Source organism: Bombus flavifrons, chromosome 9 (genome assembly GCF_040668555.2).
Source record: "Bombus flavifrons isolate JBK064 chromosome 9, iyBomFlav1_principal, whole genome shotgun sequence".
Taxonomy (NCBI): domain Eukaryota; kingdom Metazoa; phylum Arthropoda; class Insecta; order Hymenoptera; family Apidae; genus Bombus; species Bombus flavifrons.
Genome location: NC_138450.1, coordinates 12,396,595 through 12,405,115, shown reverse-complemented (window position 1 = coordinate 12,405,115; position 8,521 = coordinate 12,396,595). Strand labels below are relative to the sequence as shown.

Genomic DNA, 8,521 nt, shown 5'->3' with positions numbered 1-8,521 from the left:
TCCGTTATAATTAGACAACGAAACGCAAAGAATATCAGAAGCCGAAATATTATCTCGAAGGCGCAAAACTGCCAGAAAGATAAGGATCGCTGGTTGTCCAAAGATCTACGCGTGATCATCGCTGCAAATATCGACGTTCAAACCTAATCAAATCTCTGCGAACATACACCAAACTTTTCTTTAGCTCCTCGCCTCATCCATTACATTTACCACGGCTCCTAACGATAAATTCATTCGCATTCGATGCGACATCCTGCACCCTTCTCGACCAACCCCCACGGTTCTACCGTGTTCATCAAAAAGCATCAGTTCAAGCAGCGCCGATCCACGAAAAAACTATCGTGGAAGCCACTGCGACAAGCCAGATTGATTTCGGGCGTATGCGGATCGTAACGTAGCACAATTGGCTTCTCGCCCGAGGCAACGACGAGCACAGAGTGAAAAACAGGGGGTGAGAGAGAGAGAGAGAGAGAGACGATTAGAGACGGGCGTAGTGGCAGTTATATTACGCGGTGTGTCGCGACTGTCGCTGGTGTCGGCATATACCGGGTCGCGTCCGATGCAATAAATAATAATTAGGCGCTAATTAGCGGCGGCCATGTTGGCCGCCGGCAGTTGTCGGGGGTGGAAAGCGATACCAGAGGGAGGGAGTGAGTGGTGGAGCCCGGTTTAATCACGTCATACACAGACGCACCACCAACTGTACATCGTCGACCATGACTGTCTCAATGTACCACGCGACTATCACCCACATACGTATATGTATATATGTATGCAGATGTACGTATGCATATATACACATGCACATATATACACATATATATATCTATATATCTATATTATATACATACATGCAGATGGATATGTGTGAAAACGAGCGGAGAGCGCGCGCCCGCGCACACACCGCTGCTTGTCCCGGACATGTTGACGATGTAGGGGCTAGCCCGTGCGGTCGTACGATAATACAACGAGCACGAGGGTGGATGGCGGAAGCGACGAGGGTGGGAGCGGAACGTGGACGTTGGATGCTGGATGCTGGATGGTGGATGCTGCCCGTGGGATGGCGGTGCACGAGGTGGTCGATTTCACGCGGTCGATCGCTGAACCCGCAGCTCCACCCCCATATGCTCGCGTTCAAGCCCATTCAAAGAACCTACGGACGCTCTGCTCGGACGTCTTTGCGGAGACCGGTAATAAGAGTAACGTGTTTTAGCACGTCTCTCACATTTTTCTTATTCAGAGTTTTAAGATTTGCAGAATATTGGGCTAGTTGAAAGAAGAGATAGTAGGAATATCTGTATCTGTAAGTCAGCGGATAATATATACGCTAACCTTTATGGCATCGAAACGTTACTTCGTTAATTGCATGTGTTTACTAAGTACACTTCTGTTAACAAGTCACTTGATAGTTATAAACATTGGCTTTAATAAAACAGGTGTGTAATAAAGTCTTTGAAATATAGTATCAATACCGTGGACTTTGTTAAGTATTGCGCAGAAACTCGTTAAAAGGTTACTGTATCGTATTTGAACGTCGTGTAAAGGAACATAAATTATACCTTCCTTTTAACCGATTTTATTGTTTGAAAGAAAAAGAGGTAATTCGAAATTTGTGACCAGTAGCGTACCTGAAATCAAAAAAAACGTCCCCAGAAGGATTCGCATCGACGCAGAAATTTCTCCACCAAAATTCCCCGCTTTTTATCTCTTTTATCCGGGTAGAAGCGAGCATTAGTCCGTGACGAAAAGGAAAAAGGGACGACTGGAATGCAAAGAGGAGTAGGAAAGGAGAAGAAAAAAAAAGAAGCCGCAGAGGGTAACATCTCCACGTGTCTCTCGCCTCTCAATATTCATGTGTAGACGTTATCGTGCGCGGGGAGTTTAACCTGTTATTCCGAATAGTTTGTTTGGCTGTCAACAGAGTCCTTTTTGAGAGTGCCTTAAAGGGCTCGTTAAATCACCACGGACATTTTCGCCTTTTACCTGCAAATTTTGCGGAACTCCTGTCAGCCGAGTTTCCTCAAATATTGAAATTGGCTGCGGTTCCTGATGCGCGTCGCATTCTTCGAAGCACCGGGGCCCAACCTACCCCGGAACATCACCGTCGAAGAGACTAGGAGAGGTGAAAGGAGGGTGAGACGAGGCGTTTCTCGTTGCGACCTCGTTCGTTCGCCGCTCCCGTCGTACCTGTAAAGTGACTTCATTTACTCTCCGGAATAGAAATAGAATGCCCTCGAAACGCCGCGAGAACGTCGTTTAAGGGCTCTACGATGCTTGTCAAAGAAAAATACGCCGTGTCTCGAAACACGTGTCTCGTGATACACGCTCGTTAAACTGTAACCAATAGCAAGGAGCTTCTTTCTACAGATTCTTGTTTAAGGAACTTAACTTGCTTCGTTTGATACTGGCAAAGGAATATCTTTGTAATTATCTCTTGTCTACTTTTCTTATTTTGTCTTATTTTTTTAACTTGTCTTATTTTTTTTTTTTTTTTTTTTGTTACTACGTATTCGTAATACTTGGCAACTTTTGTTAGAAGCTTTTAAGATTGTTGTTATGAAATATATATATTAATCGTGGGTAATAAGCCGATTTAGTTGATTTTTATGGCAGTGAAAATTGTATATTTTTGGTATTTGATATTGTTGATAGCTATTTTGATTTGAACTCTATTTGATCAAGGATCGGTTGCTTATTCAAAGAAAGTAGTTGCCTGTTATCTATATTATATTATCTATATAAACTGTGGATATACAATTTTATATTTCTATGAATATAATTAAAAACACGCTATTTTCGATCAGATAACATTAAAATGGCCTGTTTTAGCTATCAAGTGATATAAAAATCAACAAATATGGCTCATCGAGTCTTTCCGTATAGTCTTCGTTATCTATCAGCCATTTCATACTTAGCGAGAACTATTCCATCATCAAAATATTGACAGAGACGACTTAAAATCTCTAACTTATAAAAGTTCCTAAACGATACTGAATTTCCCAATTGTGCGAGAGCGTGTCTATGTCCCAGCACCTTCGAAAAGTTGCTCAGAAATTTCGATAACAGCCGAAAGCACGAATGATCGCGTTGCGCGATAAACGTTTTAAAATGGCGAGCTTTCGCCGGTGTTGTTGGTTGAAAATTCATTAAAAGCGCGCTGGTAATGGGACAACGATGACGTTGTCGTCGTGCTGCGGCGAAATGCGGGCGCAAGAGGGACGGAACAGGGGGCGGAGGCGGAGGAAGAGAAAAAGCTCGGCCGCGAGTCAGAGTGAGGGGAGAGAGGAGCGGGTGCTATCGTAATTCTGTCACATTACCATTTAGATTAGTTAGATTTGCAGGTAAACAGCACGCCGCCGATCACACAACACAAACATACGATACGAACTCGCTGGCGCGCGGGCGCGCGCGCTCAAACACACATATTCGTGTACACCGTTGCACCACGGTTGACATTTTAATTTCATCGCGATAATTACTTTCAAACGGATGGCTTTTTAAGTAGATTGAAATATTCCAGCGTCGCGATTCACGTCCGCATTCGTATAATTAATGCATTTTCAGGAGGGAGGCAGCGAGTTTCATTTTCAACGTCCCAACTTCCTGGCTGGCGAACGCGATTTTAACTCGATTTTATCTCTCCGCGTTTTGGCACGCTGCGCGTTTTATTTCATCGCGATGATTGTCGGATTAGACTCTACGAAACGCCGACACGGGACGATCTCTGTTTAATTACAGGCGCTGCAAGAACAAAAATTTCGAAGGTTCTTGCGGAGAGATGGAACATTTCGTCGCGTTGAAAATTGTTGGCAAGTGTTTAAACGATACACCTTCGTTTTAGAGGTGTCTGAATCGGCAAAGACGAGGACGCACGCAGAATTTTGCGGAGGAAAATTTTTATTGAAAGCCGCGTTTGCTGGTGACATTGGTAGGCCTGTTTATTTCATCGCTACCGTGCTTCCACTTGACCAACCCCTAGTGCAACCCCTTTCTTTCACGTCGATCGAAAAAATATCGTGAGAAGTTTCCGCACCCCCGTTGTTTAACGTAATTAGAAGTACCAACGACTGTTCTGCAAAATCTTCGGTACGGAGTGTGTCTTTGTCTCTAATGTCATGTCTCTGAAATTATAGTTCATTTTCCTACGATCGCAAAGGGAAAATCTTCGATCGAGGAATTTCTCTCGCGCTGTGTCAAATGCAACGAGAAACATAACGCTCTAATGGGAAAATCAAAACACGAATGAGACCCACATTACACGAGTTGATGGTTAACATCTCCAAAACTCACAAAATCCATCGATTACCCAACAACCTTCTAACGTCAAAATCCTACGATTATCACTACGTTAGGAACGTTTATGCGAATGTATAAGAACCCAAATAAAGAAATGAATCCCACCTAAGAATTTTCTTTATCCTTTAAGCATTACATCTCTACATATTTAAATTTCTCATAAACCCATAAACACCCATTTAGCCTGAACAACCCTTGGAATTATCCACGCAAAGGTAAAAGCAATACGAACAACAACAGGCACAGAGATGTAAAAATGAGGATTGATTTAAAGCTGGTCACAATTGAAGTTCGATAAATCGACGTCGTTGTTCTCTGTAGGAGAGGGTTTGAAAAGGGATGGTTTAAAGCTAGTTCCTCCCCATGGGAGACGGAGGAGCGGGCGTTCGGGGATGGCTGAGCTCGTAGTATCGCGACAGACGGCCACTGCGACTCGTGTAAACAATGGCTCCGCTTCCTTCGGCTAAGTTAGGCGTAGGTGGACCGGAGAGCAGGCACGCGTGTATGCGTGAGGTGCTTATTGGGTCCGCTGGGGGCTGCTGCGGAGCGGAGAAACAACCCTCTGACCAAACACGGCAACATCAATCAGCACCAGTCACTCGAGCGTCGACCATTGGCGCCAACATCGCGATATTGCCTGCATTTACATCCGGCCAGGAAAAACGTAATGCTCGACCGCGACATCGATGGGCCGGTTCGCCGATTGCCCGTTCGATCCGGCTCCCTTTCAAACGCCACGATCGATTCGATGCCACTCGCTTTGAGCCCCGTGTGCTCGATATTATTCGGTGATTCTGTCCAATGCTTCTCTCGTCTTTTCGCTCGAGTATCTCGTGAAATTTGCTGTTTTTCTTTTTTTTTTTTTTTTGTCATGGAAGGGGGATGAAGGTTTTAACCGCTTAACGTACAATTCTTTTCAACCGGTCAAAGATGCACAATTTTGTTCTTGGAGGAATTTTTTCTTGGTATGTAATAACGCGTTAATGTTGCGGTTTTGATTTCTCGGAAGACAATCGTGTTACGAGTTGTATTCTCGCGACAACGTTTTTCGTGAGCATCGCGTTTCGCTTCTTTGGGTCTACCTTGAACAAGCAAGTACAGCTTGAAATAAAATCGTGTTTCGAATTTTTAACACCTAATTAGGATGCATCTAGTTCAGCAGCTGGCAAAAGTTAAGTCTTGAGAAGCACTAAAATTATCGCGACGGTAATAGATAGAATATTTGTTTGGTAATGGAAAATCTGTGTCGGTAGTTGCGCATAAGCCTACGTAGTAAAAAATACCAACCTTTGTTTATCGTTGATTTACTTCTGGAAAAAGCTGAGTTCCAAAAGCCACTAATTTCCTTGCACAATCTCGCTGACAAAATTACCACAACTTATACTGTATAATATTCGCGAACACGCGCACGTTTCACCAGGGAAAAATTCCAAAAATCACAAACGCATCGTGAAACGATCACGCGCCAGTGACTTGACTCCGATATTATTTTTTACTCTCTGTTTATTAATCGGTGTAATTGCAACCTGTCGACTCGCGCAAAAATACAAATACGCGCCTATAAACATATTTATATTCGATTTGCAGCGCCGGCCGATTAACAGGTTGCATGACATGTCCAGGCGCAGTTTTATCATTGCCGTATCGTGTAAATATACGACAAAAGAGAGCCGGACGAAAAGGTGTAGGGAAGGGGGATGGTAAAAGGGTGTAACGATATTAAATTAATTCGAGATCCCCGGAAAGAGGGGTGTGCGCGAAATTGTCGGCCATCTTGCAGCCTGGAGAATTATGCGCGTCGGCTTACAATAATATAGGTGCTAATGCCATGCAAAGCGGCCCTCCCTTGCGCATCCCTTTCCGACCGTTCCATGCAAACACTCCACCTTGTTTTCCCTTTCGCCTCTAAGAATGCGTCTTAATTTTTGATACTTCGCGCGACATCGAGTGTCTTCGCTGAGACAACAGATGGTGGAACTTTTCGTGTTCGAAGGGTGGAAATGTTTCTTCAAGGTTAGCGGGACGATGGTGGATTTGCTTGTAAGGACTTGTTTTTCTATGGCATGTTTAATCGCACCTACCATGGATTCTATTACCGAAAAGAGATGTTACATCTTTATGAACGAGTACAAAGATGCTTGACGTTGTTTTTAATCTGCTGCTAACTCTTAGAAAGGGTTTGATTTAAGTGGTAATTTGCTGAAAGAATTTTAATTTATTTCAAATAATTCATATTTTAGGTAGTCTTCTTTTATTCTCTCGAGAATCTCGGTAAACCCATTCTGTACTATTTGCTCGTGCTTTTTATATCTCAAACAATTTGCTTCCACTTTAAACTTTCGTTTTTTTTACAGCTCGTTCTGACTCGATCAACCTACGCTCATGCGCCTTATGACGTTTCTAATTAGAATATTATTCTATGAAAATAATGTTTTGTCCGCGCTGAAACGAGACGAAGATCTTCGTTAGATGCAATATCGTTGCGAAGGGTGATTTCAGGAATTTCGACAAAATCGTGGGAACGATTAGGGGGCGTAAAATTAGGTCGTCGGATTCACGCGAATCGTATGTGGAAATAGGGGAAGCGTTGCATCTTCGAGGTATTAATAAACAAACCCTCATCCCCTGAGTGATACGGAGCAATCAGCTGAGCCTTCGACCCCGTTCACGACGATGAGAATCGTAGTGGTGATCCATTGTTGTCACAGTGACTCAGTATTTGGACAAGAGCCTCGTGCTACGGCCAATGAACGGTTCTACTTTCGACAAGGAACGATCTGTGCTCCTCGAACCGCTTGAAAATCTTCGCTCTCTTAGACCTTGCAACATTTAAAACCTTGAAATCTGGCATGTATTTTATAGCTACGTTTATAGTTACAAAAATAGGACACTAAGTATAGGCTCTTCGTGTTGATAAACAAAAACTGATTTAAAAAATAATAGTCCGATGACAGAAAATAATTAACACGGTATCGTTCGTGCTTTCTGTACGTGGTCACTACAGTACGACATTGAAATTTACAAGTCTCCGTTTTCTACTTATACAGTTAAAAACAAAGAGATTTTTAATCGAAATTCCAATAGAATAGAAAATTGAGTCCAATTTATTAATTTTCGTCTTGGCCTATTTAAGAATTATTTAGAAGGAAATAACTTTTGTCAAATACCAAAGGCTTCTTCAAAATTAAACTCTAAGATCGCTGGATCTGGATCTGGATAATCGAACACGATCCCAGGCGAGTGAAGCGCACACTGTACGCCTGTACTGTGCTAACTGCTTCGTAAAGTTTGCCGACTCGCCAAGGAGAACGCGCAGCAGGTATTAACCGTGATTCATTACACCATAAGTAACTTCGATGTTTGCTCCCGGCGACGACGAACAAATTTATTCACCGATAAATATTTTAGTTGCGCCGTAGATTAACGCTACCGCCCCGACGTTTATACCCTTTTGTTTATGGGACCGCTTTATTTGCAGTTGAAGCAATCGGATATTACGGCGCTTCTATCAAAGTGAAGATGAAAGTTTCGACTATCTTAAATGAAACAGATAATTACTTTTTGGTAATATGTAAATAATCTAACCAAATTAAACCAAATTAAAAAAGAGAGAAACTACCTTTTTTAAATACACGTAAAATGGTGAAAATGCCCCTATATGTACTGTAAGATACTGATAATTTTTCATTTTGTACTTTGAATATTTTCTATAATTTTCAGCGTCAATTATTCTTGACGTTCTTTTATACATAGAAACTTCCACACCATTCTGCTGTGCTGGCTCTTACAATTTCACGTTTTAATCGTAGCAGGTTATAGATACACGCATGCGTGTATAATATTTGCTGTACGGTGTGTTCGAATACCCAGTATCAAAGTGTTAAATATTGACGTAGGCGAATAAAATAGAGTGCTTATCCACAAATAAACTACTCCCTTTTTTATTACTGTTTAACCATACTTTTATACTCGCCTAGAAAATTACAAACAAAATACAAAAGCTTTTCTCCCAAGAAACGAAGAAACGCCTTTGTCTTCGGATGTACTTTAAAATGACGTTGGCCACGGTGTTGTCCAAGCCTTAGTTCGCATGAAAATTTCAGCTATCCAGCGAAATCGCTGCGGGGTGAATAAACGGCGTGACGAAAGTAAAATACGAAACGAGAGCGGAAGAGAGATAGAAATGCGTTTGATCAAAAAGCGAACGGACCTGGGCGGTTGAACA

At 42.4% G+C, this 8,521-nt stretch overlaps 1 long non-coding RNA gene across 1 annotated transcript in view; it reads right to left on the bottom strand.

Annotated features, from left to right (window-relative positions):
* Nucleotides 1-1,837: 1,837 nt before the first annotated feature.
* LOC138183709 (uncharacterized) overlaps nucleotides 1,838-8,521 on the bottom strand; it is a 46,556-nt gene continuing 39,872 nt past the window's right edge. Inside the window, exons 2-3 of the long non-coding RNA XR_011174129.1 lie at nucleotides 1,984-2,187; nucleotides 1,838-1,911 (exon numbers count right to left, since the gene is read on the bottom strand). This is a non-coding gene — a long non-coding RNA (uncharacterized LOC138183709). The remainder of the gene's footprint in view (nucleotides 1,912-1,983; nucleotides 2,188-8,521) is intronic.